The sequence below is a fragment of the Canis lupus genome, chromosome 22 (assembly GCF_048164855.1).
Source record: "Canis lupus baileyi chromosome 22, mCanLup2.hap1, whole genome shotgun sequence".
Taxonomy (NCBI): Eukaryota; Metazoa; Chordata; class Mammalia; order Carnivora; family Canidae; genus Canis; species Canis lupus.
The window spans coordinates 22,468,278-22,484,701 of record NC_132859.1 but is presented as its reverse complement, the minus strand read 5'-3'; the positions used below and the strand labels follow the sequence as shown (position 1 = coordinate 22,484,701).

Genomic DNA, 16,424 nt, shown 5'->3' with positions numbered 1-16,424 from the left:
TATACTTTTAAAATTTCTGACTGTCCTTATCAGAAGAACAGATGTATGAAGTTCTCAACAGCAAAGGTATCAGCTGTATATATGTACGGATTTGTTCCTTATTTTTTCTAGCAATTTAAAATGGACTAAATACCAAGAATGAGCCAAATGTCAAGCCATCACAAAAGACAGGAACATATAAAAATTGTCTTGGAAACAGGTTTCCTTTGTACCAATCTGAAGTAGCTTCCTGCATTCCACCAAACTTGGGGAAAAGAGCCTTGTATTCACATAGAATGTTCTGTTGTCTCTAAGAGAACTTGCTTGAACAACAACAAAAAAATGACAATAAGAGGGCTTGAGGACATGCATGGATAGCCTTTAATTATGTAAAGGTGTATTGTAAAGATGTAAATGTGAGTACCTAATATTTTTTGAGGGTAATTGGAATTGGAGTGTATATCTATGTCATGGTCATTTTCCCTGTGACTATAGGTACTCAACCAGAAGACTAGATTGTTTTAGCATAGTTGTCACTCACAAAGCACAAAAAATGAGGAACTAGAACCACGAATTGGGAGTTATGAAAAGGTGGAACAGAAGGTAAGATCAGTTAAGAGAAATGACCGTATCATAGGTCATCATTCATGGGATGGGTATAATCTGTTCTCCAGTGAGATGGAGATCTGTTTATGATCTGTTTAAGAACCCACAAAGAATGATTTCCTGAAGAAACCTCTCTTATTCCTTCAAAAGAATTCTGAGAAGAAAAGAATAAAAGGGAAGAGTGACTAAATATAAGATAAAGATAAGAGAAAATTTTTATATTTGGTACAGATAGTCCAAATTGGTTTTCATTCTTAGTTTTTGTGCTACCTTATCAGCTTCTGTTTCTCAATTTTGTGCCAGATTTTTATAGATAAATGAATTCTGGCAAAGCCCCAGGAGTCATACTAACCTCTGTTGATTTTCTACTAACTTTTTAGAAACTCCTGCTATTAAACTGCTCAGAGGTTTTGGATTTCCCATCTATGTAATAAAGGAGACAACATAGATGATCTGTAATTTTGTATGATTTGTGATCATACCGGGTAAGTATAAATGAGTTTAGTTATCATTTGGTGTGCTGCATATAGTGACTAGGGGAAAATCAGCCAAGGACAAGTAGCAAGTAGGTCACTGGAGCTCTGTCGGGTCTCTGCTGAGCATGCATCCAGATCACCAGAGATAAGGGAGAATCTTAGCTAGGCTCACTCTCTCTCTGGTTGTTTCCTTCCCTAGATCCCCCTATTCCATTTCTGACTGGTCTGCCATTTTGATACTTTTCCCACCAGTATCAAGACCTCAGGCTACTCCTGATGTTAACCATTCCTGATTGTTTGCCACTGAGATCAATTGCTTCCAACAGTACACAGGCAGGAATTTTTCTATGCTCTGCTCCAAATAGTCAAGACCCCCCCCGCCCCCCGCCTGCAGCAGAGCAGCATAACTGTCAGTTCCCACAGAGTTCTCCATCTGCTGAGTCTGGGGGAGAATTTCCAGGTAATGGATCTGAGATAGGAGGGGCAAGGGATTGAAGGAGTTTCTGGCTAAAATGTAACAGAGTGACTATTCTTACTTTAATTCAGTTGGTTGTATGCCTCCAATCAATTTCCAGATTGGTTAAATGACTGGGTTTTTTTTCTTTTTGTAGTTGAAGTATGAATGACATGTAACATTGTATTAGTTTTGGTTATACAACATAATGATTTAATGTATTGTGAAATGGTTACCACAAGTTTAGTTAACATTCATAAGGATACATAGTTATATTTTTTTCATGTAATGAGAACTTTTAAGATTTACTCTTAGCTACTTTCAAATATACAGTACAGTATTGTTAACTATAGTCACCATGCTATGTGTTACATCCCCAGGACTTACTTATCTTATAACTGGAATTGTGTACCTTTTCACCATCTTGACTCATTTCATTTTACCTATCCCCCACTCCCTCCCACTCCTGTCTCTGGTAACCACAAATCTGTTCTCTGTATCTATGAGGGTTTTTGTTTTGTTTGTGATTAAGATTTTGCATATGAGAGGTTTTACAGTGTTTGTCTTCCTCTGACTTATTTCACTTAGCAAAATGCCCTTGGGGTTCATCCATGTTGTTGCAAATAGCAAACTTTCCCTTTTTTTATGGTTCAATATTCCATTTTATATATATATATATATATATATATATATACACACACACACACACACATATATATATACACACACACACATTATATATGTATATACACACACACATACACATACATATATATACATATATACACACACTACATCTTTATTCATTCATCTATTGATGGAAACTTAGATTTTTTTAATATCTTGACTTATTTATTTATTTGTTTATTTATTTATTAAAAAGTAATCTCTACACCCAACAATGGGGCTCAAACTCATGAGCCCAAGATCAAGAGTTGCACGCTCTACTGACTGAGTCAGCCAGGCACCCCCATCAGCTAGTATAAACAATGCCACAATGAACATAGAGATGTATACATCTTTTCAAATTTTTTTTCATTTTCTTCAGATACATACTCAGAATTTGAATTGCTAGGTTATGTAGTAGTTATATTTTTAGTTTTTTTTTTTTTTAAGAATCTACATACTGCTTTCCATAATGGCTACACAAATTTACATTTCCACCAACAGTGCACAAAGGTTCCCTTTTCTCCATATCTTCTTCACTTATTTTTTGTCTTTTGATAATAGCCTTTCTGACAATGTGAGGTAATAGCTCATTGTAGTTTCAATTTGCATTTCCCTGATGATTAGCAATGTTGAGCATCTTTCCACATACCTGCTGGCCGTTTGTGTGTCAATTTTCTTTCTTTCTTTCTTTTAGATTTTATTTATTTATTCATGAGAGGCACAGAGAGAGAGGCAGAGACATAGGCAGAGAGAGAAGCAGGATCCCTGTGGAGCCTGATGCGAGGCTTGATCCCAGGACTCTGGGATCATTACTGAGCCGAAGGCAGACACTCAGCCACTGAGCCATCCAGGTCCACCTTGTGTGTCACTTTTAGAAAAATGTCTATTCAGATACTCTACCCATTTTTAAATTGGAGTTTTTTTGCCTTTGTGGTATGAGTACTTTATGTATTTTAGATATTAACCCTTTTTCAAATATATGGTTTGCAAATATTTTCTCCCATTTTGTAGGTCATCTGTTCATTTTGTGGATGGCTTCCTTTGCTTTGCAGAAATTTTTTTGTTAGGTACAGTCTCACTTTTTTTCCCCCCTAAAGATTTATTTATTTATTTTAGAGGGGGAGAGAGAGAACATGAGTGAGAGAGAAGGAAAGGGAGAGAGAATCTCAAACAGATTCCATGCTGAGTGTGGAGCCTGACACTGGGCTTGATCTCACAACCCTGAGGTCAGGACCTGAGCTAAAACCAAGAGTTGGATGTTTAACCAATTTTGCCACCCAGGTACCCCTCCCACTTGGTTTTGTTTTGTTTTGTTTTTGTTCTTTTTTTTTTTTTTTTTTTTTAATGCTTCTGTTGCTTTGCTTTTGGTGTCAAATCCAAAAAAAGCAAAACAAAAAAACAAACCAAAAAAAAAAAAAAAATTGCCAAGCCAAGTGTCTATGGAGCTTTACCCTCTGTGTTGTCTTCCAGAAGTTTTGTGATTTCAGGTCTTAGATTTAAGTCACTGATCTATTTTGCATTTTGAGTTGATTTTTACATATGGTGCAAGATGGTGGTCCATTTTCATTCTTTTGCATTGCATATGGCTGTCCGGTTTTCCCAATACCACTGATTAAAGAGACTGTCCTTTCCCCATTGTATATTCTTGGTTCCTTAGACATGAATTAATTGACCATATAGGCATGGAGTTTAGAGAAGGATTTGGGAGGTGCTATTTTACTCCATTGTTGTGTGTGTGTGTGTGTATATATGCCAATACCATACTGTTCTGATCACTCTAGGTTTATTTTATTTTATTTTATTTTATTTTATTTTATTTTATTTTATTTTATTTTATTTATTTATTTATTTATTTATTTATTTATTTATTTATTTATTACTCTAGGTTTATAATACAGTTTGAGATCGGGAGTGTGATGCCTCCAGCTTTGTTATTCTTTTTCGAGATTGCTTCGGGGTTTTTTTGTGCTTCCATACAAACTTTAGTATGTTCTAGTTCTGTGACAAATGCCATTAGAATTTTGATAGGGATTACATTGAATCTATAGATTGCTTTGGATAAGTATGGACATGTTAACATTAATTGTTCCAGTCCATGAGCTTGAACTATCTTTCCATTTATTTGTGTTTTCAGTGTCTTATAATTTTCAGCGTACACATCTTTCACCTCCTTAGTTAAATTTATTCTTAGGTATTTTCTTTTTTTTCATGCAATTGTAAATAGGACTATTTTTTAATTTCTCTAATAATTATTAGTGTATAAAAATGTATCTTATATATTGGTTTTGTATCTTGCAGCTTTACTGAATTTGTTTATTAGCTCTAAAAGTTTTTTGGGGGATCCTTGGGTGGCTCAGCAGTTTAGCACCTGCCTTCGACCAGGGAGTGATCCTGGAGTACCGGGATCAAGTCCTGCATTGGGCTCCCTGCATAGAGCCTGCTTCTCCCTCTGCCTGTGTCTCTGCCTCTCTCTCTCTCTCTCTCTCTCTCTCTCTCTCTCTGTGTCTCTCATGAATAAATAATAATAAAATGAAATCTTTAAAAAAAATAAAAGTTTTTTGGTAGGGTTTTTAAGGTTTCCCCTATATAAAATGTTATCTGCAAATGGAAACAGTTTTACTTCTTTCTTTGTAACTTGAATGCCTTATTTTCTTTTTCTTGCCTAATTGCTCTGGCTAGGACTTCCAGCACTGTCTTGGATAAAATGAGTGTGGGCATTCTTGTCTTGTTCCTAATCTTAGAAGAAAAACTCTCTCTATATCCACTTGGTTGAGAGTTTTTATCATGAATGAACGTTGAATTTGTAAATGTTTATTACTGAGATGATCATGTGATTTTTATCCTTTTTCTTGTTAATGTGGCACATCAAATTGATTTGATTTGCAGATCCTGAGCCATCATCTTTGCATCCCTGGAAAAAAAATCCCACTAGTTCACAATGTATGGTCCTTTAAATATATTGTTAAATTTAGTTTGCTAATATTTTATTGAATATTTTTGCATCTATAGTCATCAGAGATATTGACCTGTAATTTCTTAAAGTTTTCTTGTTTGGTTTTGGTATCCGGGTAATGGTGGCCTTTCGGATATGTTCCCTCCTCTTCTGTTTTTTGGAAGAATTTGGGAAGAATGGTATTAATTCTTTTTATAAATGTTTGGTACAACTCACCAGTCAAACCATCTGGTCCTGGACTTTTGCTTGTTGGGATATTTCCAATTAATGATTCAGTCTCCTTATTAGAAATTAGTCTGTTCATATATTCTACTTTGTGATTCAGTATTAGTATGTTTTATGTTTCTAGGAATTTATCCATTTCTTCTAGGTTATCTAATTTGTTGGTATATAATTACCCATAAAGGTTTTTATCCTTTGTATTTCTCTGGTATACATTGTAACATGTCCACTTTCATTTCTGAATTTATTTATTTGACTCTTCTTTTTATCTAAGTCTAGCTGAAGGTTTGTCTAATTTGTATATATTTTCAAAAAAATCAGCTTTTCATTGATCTTTTCTATTGTCTTTTTAGTTTTTGATTCATTTATTTACATTCTGATCTTTATTTCAATGAATTTCATTGTTTTCAACAAATTTTTGACATTGGTTACTGCTTTTTGGAGAAAAGATTTGCTGAGTTTTTCACTCAGCCATTCCAGAAATCCTGTCTCTTCATATATTTATAAAATATTCTTCAAAACCTATTTTACAGTTTTATGGGTTTAAGTTCATGCATGTAAAGTGTATTTAACCACGTCTGAGTCTCTCCCGTTATGTCCTGTGATCCCTGCAAGTGCAGCTTACCATGACTTGGCCTTAAACCATACTGATTTAATGCATGCAATCAGCTATGTATATTACCTCATGATTTGTTGGTGACTGGAAAAATCATATCAATAGACATTATCCTGTAAATGGTAGAATATCTGTGAATTTTATAATTCAGAGGCTAGATTGAGTAGAAAGAATATTATCAACTGGGCAGTTTTGTACTTTACTAACTGGTAAGTTCACAAGTTTTTTGCTTTTGAGAGGAAAGTCTGAGCAGGATACAGTTCAGACATGGTAAAGAATCTTTTTAAAACATCCTCACAACTAGAATTAAGTATAAAATTGATTGCTTTGATCTTAGTTTATTCCTTTCATTTATCCTCCTGCATTTTCTGCACATAAGAAGTCTTGAGACATAGTCACATTTGAAGGATAGAAACACATCACAGTATTAGGAGACAGAAAATTCAAATGAAATCTGGTACTGAGAATGAGATATCAACTTGTCATAGTTTATTATTTTACCTTCTACAACCATTTCATGTTGTGCTATTAAAATTTTAGAAATATTTGTGTATGCCTTCCCCTCCCCCTGCCAAAAATATTTTGCATATGCCATTTTGAATTCTACCTCAATAGTAATATTGGCTGTGCCTGCCATAGTAGATTAAGGGAAAGGCACTGATTATAAAGGTTCACTCAAAGGATCCAGCATTTCCAGTCATGGTGGTGCTACTCAAATAAAGGTTGAAATTATACCATTTAAGGGAGGAGGAGATAAGGCCACGTAAGGCCAGGTAGTCTAAGCTGTTGAGGGAAGCAGGCCACAGACCTCTCTAATGGTCAGGCTACTTCCAAAGCTATGATACCAGCAGTGCCATTGTGGTTGAAACAGGCCCACAGTCAGTGACTGGGATATTGGGAGCAGAGTCCACCCCCTGAAAGCTGAGAGTCAGAGGGAAAAGATGAGGACCTGAATTACAGGGTTGAACTGGAACCCACTTAGGAATCTAGAGCTGAAGTTCATTCATAGGAACTGGACATATCTGACAGTGTTGGTAAGAGAAAACTGCAACAAGGTAGCTGGGTGCTGTGGGGTTCACTCTAGTCACATTAGATACACATGGGCAAGAGTAACAAAATCAACTTCAGACCCTACCTGCCCATGGGATGGCCTACTGATATACAGATAACTAACCTGGGCTAAGCATGCTGGCTAAAGGTCTTTTGGAGCCTATGGCTGGGCTGAGGTGGGAGGCAGGGACTAACCTATATAGTCATCCTCTCAATGCCAAGAAAATATTATTTTCTTTATTCATAGTGAGAATTGATCAATCACTGCTGCTGCTACTGATGATGATATTAATATCAAGGCCAAAATATTATGGTGAAAATATCCTGTCTTATTTTCATGACTACTATTGATGATTAAAAATAAAGGTTAGAAAAAAAAAAAAAGGTTAGTGGATATGACCCTGGAATGGAAGTTGACAGTTGGTGCTTGGCTTACTGAGATATTAATAGTAAAAAAAAAAAAAAAAAAGAAAGAAAGAAAATCATAAAATTGGAATGATTCCTATTTTCTGCTATTTTGAATGTTGGTCAGGGTTTTTCAACCTTAGTACAATAAATGCTTTGGGCTAAATAATTCTTTATTATCGGAGAAGGCAGGCTGTCCTGTGCATTGTAGAATGTTTAGCAGCATTTCTGCTCTCTATCTGCTAGATTCCAGTACCACCTCACTTCTTCAATTGTATAAACCAGAATTGTTCCATCAAAAAAAAAAAAAATGTCTCCTGATATTGCTAAATGTTTCCTGGAGGCAAAATCATCCATCTGAGAACCAAAACTAAAGTTACAAAAGCACTTTGTGTAAGGGGCCCCTGGGTGGCTCATTCAGTTAAGCATCTGACTCTTGGTTTCAGCTCAAGTTGTGATCTCATGAGTTATGATCTCATAGATTGTGGAAGTGAGCCTTGTGTCTGGTTCTGTGCTCAGGCAGGAGTCTGCTGGAGATTCTTTCCCTCTGCCCCTCCCCTCATTTGTGCTTTCTTTCTCTCTTAGTTATTATTGTGGTGATTTTAACATATGTTGACAAATTCTTTGAGACTTCTTTTCCAGTAAGTGAAGCTTAATACCTTTCCCCTTGACTGTGGGTTTGGCTAAGTGACTCACTTCTCATGAATGGAAAGGGAACATTAGTGACTTTACAGTAGAGAAACATGGCAGATTCCACCTTCACTGTGTGATCAGGGTTAATACAACCAGTAGTAAACCGTGTTGCTGTTTTGTATACTTTGGTATGATGGAGTGAGAAGAATCCTTTGTGGTATTCTTCCCCCCAAATCCACAACCCCAAATTAAGGAGAATTCTACAAAATGCCTGACCATTACTCTTCAGAAGTATGAAAATCGTGAAAGAGCAAAGATAAGGAAAGATAAAGAAACCATAATAGATTGGAAAAGGCTGAGGAGACATGACAAATGTCATGTGGGGCCCTGGACTGAAGCTAGGAACAGAAAAAGGATGTAGAGAAGGAAGACTTTTCCTTTATCCTCTTGGTCTTTCTGACAGAGCTTAAGAATTACAGTGATATAAAACTATTAACAGGAGAAAAGCATACAAGTTTTGTTAAATTTTTGCATGTACATGGGAGCCTTCACAAGAGTAAAGAGGTAACCAGAACAGAATATACCTTTAGACCAAAAAAAAAAAAGACATATTTGTGAAGAAATGATGGGTTTGGGCTGGAAGCAGTAAATGACTAGAGAAGATAGGGATGGGAAAGAAACTAGTGGAAGATAAGGGTTATTTTAGTAAGCTCATTTGTATAAATCCATTCCAGCATCAATTGTCAGTATCTGGTAATAAAGATGTTCTTCACTTCCTGGTATACAAGGAGGGTACCTTTCTTACGGGAAGTTTTATGGCCTGTTGTTATGTAGGAAAGGGGAGATCAGAGAGAGCCCTTCCTGAATCTGTTTCTCAAATGACTTTACCTCAACATAATCAATATACCAAAGTGGCATATTTTAAGGTGGCACATCCTGAATACTTTCAAGGATATTAGCGGGGAAAAAAATGGAGAAATTAAAATAAGATTGTAGTTTAGTTAGTAATATTGTCCCAATATTAATTTTATATTATAGTTCAGTGCCATGATTATATTAGGTGTTAGCACCAGGAGAAGCTATGTAAACAATATACAGTGCTCAGTACTATCTTTGCAATTCTTTTTGTATGTCTAAAATTATTTCCAAAGTTATAAAGTTTTTCCCTTAAATTTATCCCATTTTGCATGTCTTCAACAACTGATTTTTTTTATTTATTTATTTTTTTGGAGTTTCATTTGACAACATACAGTATAACAGCCAATGCTCATCCCATCAAGTGCCCCCCTCAGTGCCCATCACCCAGTCACCATATCGCCCCTGCCAACCTTCCCTTCCACTACCCCTTCTTCATTCCCCAGAGTTAGGAGTCTCTCATGTTCTGTCACCCTCTCTGATTTTTCCCACTCCTTTTCTCTCCTTTCTCCTATAATCCCTTTCACTATTTTTTATATTCCCCATATGAATGAAACCATGTAACGATTGTCCTTCTCTGATTGACTTACTTCATTCAGCATGATACCCTCCAGTTCCATCCACGTCGAAGCGGATGGGTATTTGTCATCTCTAAAGGCTGAGTAATATTCCATTATATACATAGACAACATTTTCTTTATCCAGTCATCTTTCGATGGACACCAAGGCTCCTTCCACAGTTTGGCTATTGTGGACACTGCTGCTATAAACATTGGGGTGCAGGTATCTTGCCATTTCACTGAATCTGTATCTTTGGTGTAAATCCCCAGTAGTGCAATTGCTAGGTTATAGGGTAGCTCTATTTTTAACTCTTTGAGGAACCTCCACACAGTTTTCCAGAGTGGCTGTACCAGTTCACATTCCCACCACCATTGCAAGAAGGTTCCCCTTTCTCCACATCTCTCCAACATTTGTTGTTTCCGGTCTTGTTAATTTTCACCATTCTCACTGGTGTGAGGTGGTATCTCATTGTGGTTTTGATTTGTATTTCCCTGATGGCCAGTGATGCGGAGCATTTTCTCATGTGCTTGTTGGCCATGTCTGTGTCTTCCTCTCTGAAATGTCTGTTCATGTCTTTTGCACATTTCATGATTGGATTGTTTATTTCTTTGCTGTTGAGTTTAATAAGTTCTTTATAGATCTTGGATACTAGCCCTTTATCTGATAGGTCATTTGCAAATATCTTCTCCCATTCTGTAGGTTGTCTTTTAGTTTTGTTGACTGTTTCTTTTGCTGTGCAAAAGCTTTTTATCTTGATTGAGTCCCAGTAATTCATTTTTGCTTTTGTTTCCCTTGCCTTCATTCATGTATCTTGCAAGAAGTTGCTGTGGCCAAGTCCAAAAAGGGTGTTGCCTGTGTTCTCCTCTAGGATTTTGATGGAATCTTGTCTCACATTTAGATCTTTCACCCATTTTGAGTTTATCTTTGTGTTCCATTCTTCTGCATGTGACTGTCCAATTTTCCCAGCACCATTTATTGAAGAGACTGTCCTTTTTTCCAGTGGATAGTCTTTCCTGCTTTGTCAAATATTAATTGACCATAGAGTTGAAGGCCCATTTCTGAGTTCTCTATTCTGTTCCATTGATCTATGTGTCTGTTTCTGTGCCAGTACCACACTGTCTTGATGATCACAACTTTGTAGTACAACTTGAAATCTGGCATTGTCATGCCCCCGACATTCGTTTTCTTTTTCAATATTCCCCTGTCTATTCGGGGTCTTTTCTGATTCCACACAAATCTTTTTTTTTTTTTCTCTTTTTTACTTTTTTTTTTTTAATTGGAGTTCAATTTGCCAACATCTAGCATAACACCCAGTGCTCATCCCATCAGGTGCCCCCCTCAGTGCTCGTCACCCAGTCAGCCCCACCCCCCGCCCACCTCCCCTTCTACCACCCCTAATTCGTTTCCCAGAGTTAAGAGTCTCTCATGTTCTGTCTCCCTTTCTGATATTTCCCACTCATTTTTTCTCCTTTCCCCTTTATTCCCTTTCACTATTTTTTATATTCCCCAAATGAATGAGACCATATAATGTTTGTCCTTCTCCGATTGAGTTTTTGAACTTGGCCACAGTAACTTCTTGCAAGATACATACATGAAGGCAAGAGAAACAAAAGCAAAAATGAATTATTGGGACTTCATCAAGATAAGAAGCTTTTGCACAGCAAAAGAAACAGTCAACAAAACTAAAAGACAACCTACAGAATGGGAGAAGATATTTGCAAATGACCTATCAGATAAAGGGCTAAGTATCCGAGATCTATAAGAACTTATTAAACTGAACAGCAAAGAAACAAACAATCCAATCATGAAATGGGCAAAAGACATGAACAGAAATCTCACAGAGGAAGACATAGACATGGCCAATAAGCACATGAGAAAATGCTCCGCATCACTGGCCATCAGGGAAATACAAATCAAAACCACAATGAGATACTACCTCACACCAGTGAGAATGGGGGAAAATTAACAAGGCAACAACAAATGTTGGAGAGGATGTGGAGAAAGGAGAACCCTCTTGCACTGTTGGTGGGAATGTGAACTGGTGCAGCCACTCTGATTCCACACAAATCTAAAGATGATTTGTTCCAATACTCAAAGAAAATACATGGTATTTTGATAGAGATTGCATTGAATGTGTAAATTGACCTGGGTAGCATTGACATTTTCACAATATTAATTCTTCCAATCCAGGAGCATGGAATATTTTTCCATCTCTTTGTGTCTTCCTCAATTTCTTTCAGAAGTGTTCTCTAGTTATTAGGGTATAGATCCTTTACCTCTTTGGTTAGGTTTCTTCCTAGGTATCTTATGCTTTTGGGTGCAAATGTAAATGGGATTGACTCCTTAATTTCTCTTTCTTCACTCTCATTGTTAGTGTATAGAAATGCCACTGACTTCTGGGCATTGATTTTGTATCCTGCCACACTGCCAAATTGCTGTATGAGTTCTAGCAATTTTGGGGTGGAGTCTTTTCTGTTTTCTATGTACAGTATCATGTCATCTGTGAATAGGGAAAGTGTGACTTCTTCTTTGCCAGTTTGGATGCCTTTTATTTCTTTTTGTTGTCTGATTGCTGAGGGCTAGGACTTCTAATACTATGTTGAATAGCGGTGGTGAGAGTGGACATCCCTGTCGTGTTCCTGACCTAGGGGAAAGGCTCTCAGTTTTTCCCCATTGAGAATGATATTTTCTGTGGGCTTTCCATAGATGCCTTTAAGATGCTGAGGAATGTTCCCTCATCCCTACACTCTGAATTCAGAGTTTTGATCAGGAATGGATGCTGGATTTTGTCAAATGCTTTCTCTGCATCTATTGAGAGGATCATATGGTTCTTGTTTTTTCTCTTGTTGATGTGACCTATTATATTGATTGTTTTATGAGTGTTGAACCACCCTTGCATCCCGGGGATAAATCCCACTTGGTCATGGTGAATAATCTTCTTAATGTACTGTTGTATCCTATTGACTAGTATCTTGTTGAGAATTTTTGCATCCCTGTTCATCAGGGATATTGGTCTTGAATTCTCTTTTTTGGTGGGGTCTTTGTCTAGTTTTGGAATTAAGGTGATGCTGGCTTCATAAAATGAGTTTGGAAGTACTCCATCCCTTTCTATCCTTTGGAACAGCTTTAGTAGAATAGGTATTATTTTTTCTTTAAACATTTGATAGAATTCCCCTGGGAAGCCATCTGACCCTGGGCTTTTGTGTCTTAGGAGGTTTTTGATGACTGCTTCAATTTCCTCCCTGGTTATTGGCCTGTTCAGGTTTTCTATTTCTTCCTGTTCCAGTTTTGGTAGTTTGTGGTTTTCCAGAAATGCATCCATTTCTTCTAGATTGCCTAATTTATTAGTGTATAGCTGCTCATATGTTTTTAAAATTGTTTATATTTCCTTGGTATTGGTTGTGATCTCTCCTTTCATTCATGATTTTATGAATTTGAGTCTTTTTTCTGTTTAATAAGGCTGGCTAATGGTTTATCTTATTAATTTTTTTCAAAGAACTAACTCCTGGTTTTGTTGATCTGTTCTCCAGTTCTTCTGGTCTCTATCTCATTGAGTTATGCTCAAATCTTTATTATCTCTCTTCTGTTTGGTGTAGGTTTTATTTGCTATTCTTTCTCCATTTCCTTTAGGTGTGAGGTTTTTGAGGGATGCTTGTATTGTGACATATTTCCCTCTTAGGACTGCTTTTGCTGAATCCCAAAGATTTTGAATGGTTGTATCTTTATTCTCATTAGTTTCCATGAATCTTTTTAATTCTTCTCCAATTTCCTGGTTGACCCATTCATCTTTTAGTAGGATGCTCTTTAACCTCCATGTGTTTGAATTTCTTCCAAATTTCTCCTTGTGACTGAGTTCTAGTTTCAAAGCTTTGTGGTCTGAAAATGCACAGGGGACAATCCCAATCTTTAGGTACCAGTTGAAACCTGATTTGTGACCCAGTATGTGGTTTATTCTGGAGAAAGTTCCATGTGCACTTGAGAAGAATGTATATTCAGTTGCGTTCAGATGTAAAGTTCTGTAAATATCTGTGAAATCCATCTGGTCCAGTGTATCATTTAAAGCCCAAGTTTCTTTGGTGATGTACTTAGAAGATCTGTCATTTATAGAAATTCCCGTTGAAGTCTCCTAGTATTAGTGTATTCTTACCGAAGTATGTCTTTACTTTGGCTATTAATTGATTGATATACTTGGCAGCTCCCACATTAGGGGCATAAATATTCATGATTGTTAGGTCTTGTTGGCTAGACCCTTTAAATATGATATAGTGTCCCTCTTCATCTCTTACTACAGTCTTTGGGATAAACTGTAATTTATCTGATATGAGGATTGGTGCCCCTGCTTTTTTTTTGACGACCATTTGAATGGTAAGTTGTTTCCAACCTTTCATTTTCAGTCTGGAGGTGTCCTTAGGTCTAAGATGAGTCTCTTGTAGACAGCAAATAGATGGGTCTTGGTTTTTTATCCAGTCTGAAAACCTGTATCTTTTTTTTTTTTTTTCCCCCAAAGCCTGCATCTTTTGATGGGATCATTTAGCCCATTCACGTTCAGAATAACTATTAAAAGATACGAGTTTAGTGTCATCATAATATCTATTCAGTCCCTGCTTTTGTGGATCATTTCTTTGGGACTCCTCTTTTTCAGGGTCCCCCTTAATATTTCTTGCAGAGCTGGTTTGGTGTCATATATTCTTTCAGTTTCTGCCTACTTTGGAAGCTCTTGATCTCTCCTTCTGTTCTGATGAGAAGCTTGCTGGATAGAGTATTCCTGGCTGCATTTTCTTCTCATTGAGTATCCTGAATATATCCTGTGAGCCCTTTCTGGCCTGCCACACCTCTGTGGAAAGGTCTGCTGTTAATCTGATATTTCTCCCTATGTAAGTTAAGAGTCTCTTGTCTCTTGCTGGTTTAAAGATTTTATCTTTGGAATTTGCAAGTTTCACTATTAAATGTGGAGGTGTTGAACGTTTTTTATTGATTTGGGAGGGGGACCTCTCTGTCTCCTGGATCTGAATGCCTGTTTCCCTCCCCAAATTAGGGAAGTTCTCAGCTATGGTTTGTTCAACTATGCTTTCTGGCCTTCTCGGCGCTCTCTGGAACCCCAGTTATATGTAGGTTCTTCCTTCTGAGGCTATCATGTATTTCCCTTAACCTTTCCTCATGGTCTTTTAATTGTTTTTCTTTTTTTTTCCTCAGCTTCCTTCCTTGCCATCAACTTGTCTTCTTTGTCTCTCAATCTTTCTTCCACAACATTAACACTCATCGTTAGGACCTCCAGTTTGGATTGCATCTCATTTAATTGATTTTTAATTTTGGCTTGATTAGATCTAAATTCTGCAGTCATGAAGTCTCTTGAATCCTTTATGCTTTTTTCCAGAGCCACCAGTAGCCTTATAATTGTGCTTCTGAATTGGCTTTCTGACATCAAATTGTAATCCATGTTTTGTAACTCTGTGGCAAAGTGTACTGTTTCTAATTCTTTTGTGGTGAGTTCTTCCTTCTAGTCATTTTGCTCAGTGCAGAGTGCCTGTATAAGTGGGCTGAGTGAAGAATATCAACCATGACCTAAGTAAATTTCACCCTAGATGATTCTGATGAGGTCAGAGTCCAGAAAATGAAAACAAAGATCAGAACAAGATAAAACAAAAGGACCACTAAAGTGAAAAACAGATTTTAAAACAAAATAATAAAAAACAAAAGGCCAAGAACTCCAAAGAAAGAAAAAAAGAAAACAAAAGTAAGGAGGAAAAAAAAAGAAGGAAAAAGTGGGGGTTACTAGGAGATGGTGGTGGTGGCGAAGTTGTAGTGGAGGGAGAATATGGTCTACCTGAGGGGTCCTAGAGGGTGATTCTATTGGTTCTGACTGTATTAAGTTCTGTATGTTAGAAGATGCTCAGTCCCAAATTTAGATAAACCAGCAATACTTGTAGAAAGCCCCAACATTGACCACCAAAAGATAAATGAGATAAAAGAGGGGGGGCAGAATGGGAATGAGGAGAGAATACAATCTCACAGAATGAAGCAGCACGGTATACCACTTGGTTCTGGGTACATGCTGGTCATGTTTTAGAAGGTATTAACTTCTGCCATTTTAGAACAAAATGAGGCAGAGAAAACGAAAAACACAAAACGAGAAAACATATCTCGTGTATCTCCCAAAATTAAATATGTTGAAGGGAATCTAGAAGTGAAAACTCTTAAGACATGTAATTGTAGACATATGAATGTCAAAAAGGAAGAAACTTAAAAATGAAGAGGTGGTAAAATATTGTAGTTAAGGTGGGAAAAGAGAAAATATTGGAAATGTTTAGTCTGATCCAAAAATGAGTTGTACTGGAAAAAGGGCCAAAAAAAAAAAAAAAAAAGGAGTACCTTCTGGTTTTGTATGCTATATATCCCTTGACTTCCCCTGGAGCTTCCCAGAGTGGCTCGGTCAGGAACTTGCTCTTACCCTGTCCTTCCAGCTCGTCTTCTGGGGGAGGGTCCACTGTGCTGACTGTTAGGTGTGTGCACCTGGGGAGCTGCCCTGCCCTGCCTCGCCCCTGGGTGCTGGGCTCAGTGGTAGCGGTTTACCCTGTGAGGCCCCTGTTCCCTGGCGGCCCCACCTCTCCCAGGCACAAGGTGAGACGAGGAGGAACAACACCCATGGTGGTGGCTAGCTCCCCAGCTCTGGAGTCAGCTCCCCTAGTAACTACCACAGTCTCCCAGTCCGCACTGTCCTGGATGCTCCCGGGGCGGGGGGTGCTGACCTGCACAGCTCAGGGGTGCCCGGTGGCAGGAGTTTCCTCACTGTCCGTGATTCCTCCTGTCCGGGGGAAAGCGCAGGATCCTGGGTTGTATCCACTTGGCGCCCTGGGATCTGGGGCCCTGGGCTGCTGGAATCGTGCT

General features: G+C 37.6%; 1 protein-coding gene across 31 annotated transcripts in view; it reads left to right on the top strand.

Moving 5' to 3' along the window:
- The window catches only part of TMEM108 (transmembrane protein 108), a 349,072-nt gene that overhangs the window by 107,676 nt on the left and 224,972 nt on the right, over positions 1 to 16,424 (top strand). For 5 of the 31 annotated variants that reach the window (XM_072792722.1, XM_072792718.1, XM_072792720.1 and 2 more), the window contains exons 1-3: positions 240 to 395; positions 475 to 582; positions 966 to 1,070. The exons of 17 other annotated variants lie outside the window; for them this stretch is intronic. The gene's annotated coding sequence lies outside the window, so the exon portion shown is untranslated. Of the gene's footprint in view, positions 1 to 239; positions 396 to 474; positions 583 to 965; positions 1,071 to 1,479; positions 1,522 to 16,424 lie in introns of those variants that run through there. 9 more of the 31 variants (XM_072792731.1, XM_072792732.1, XM_072792727.1 and 6 more) reach the window with 7 other exon arrangements.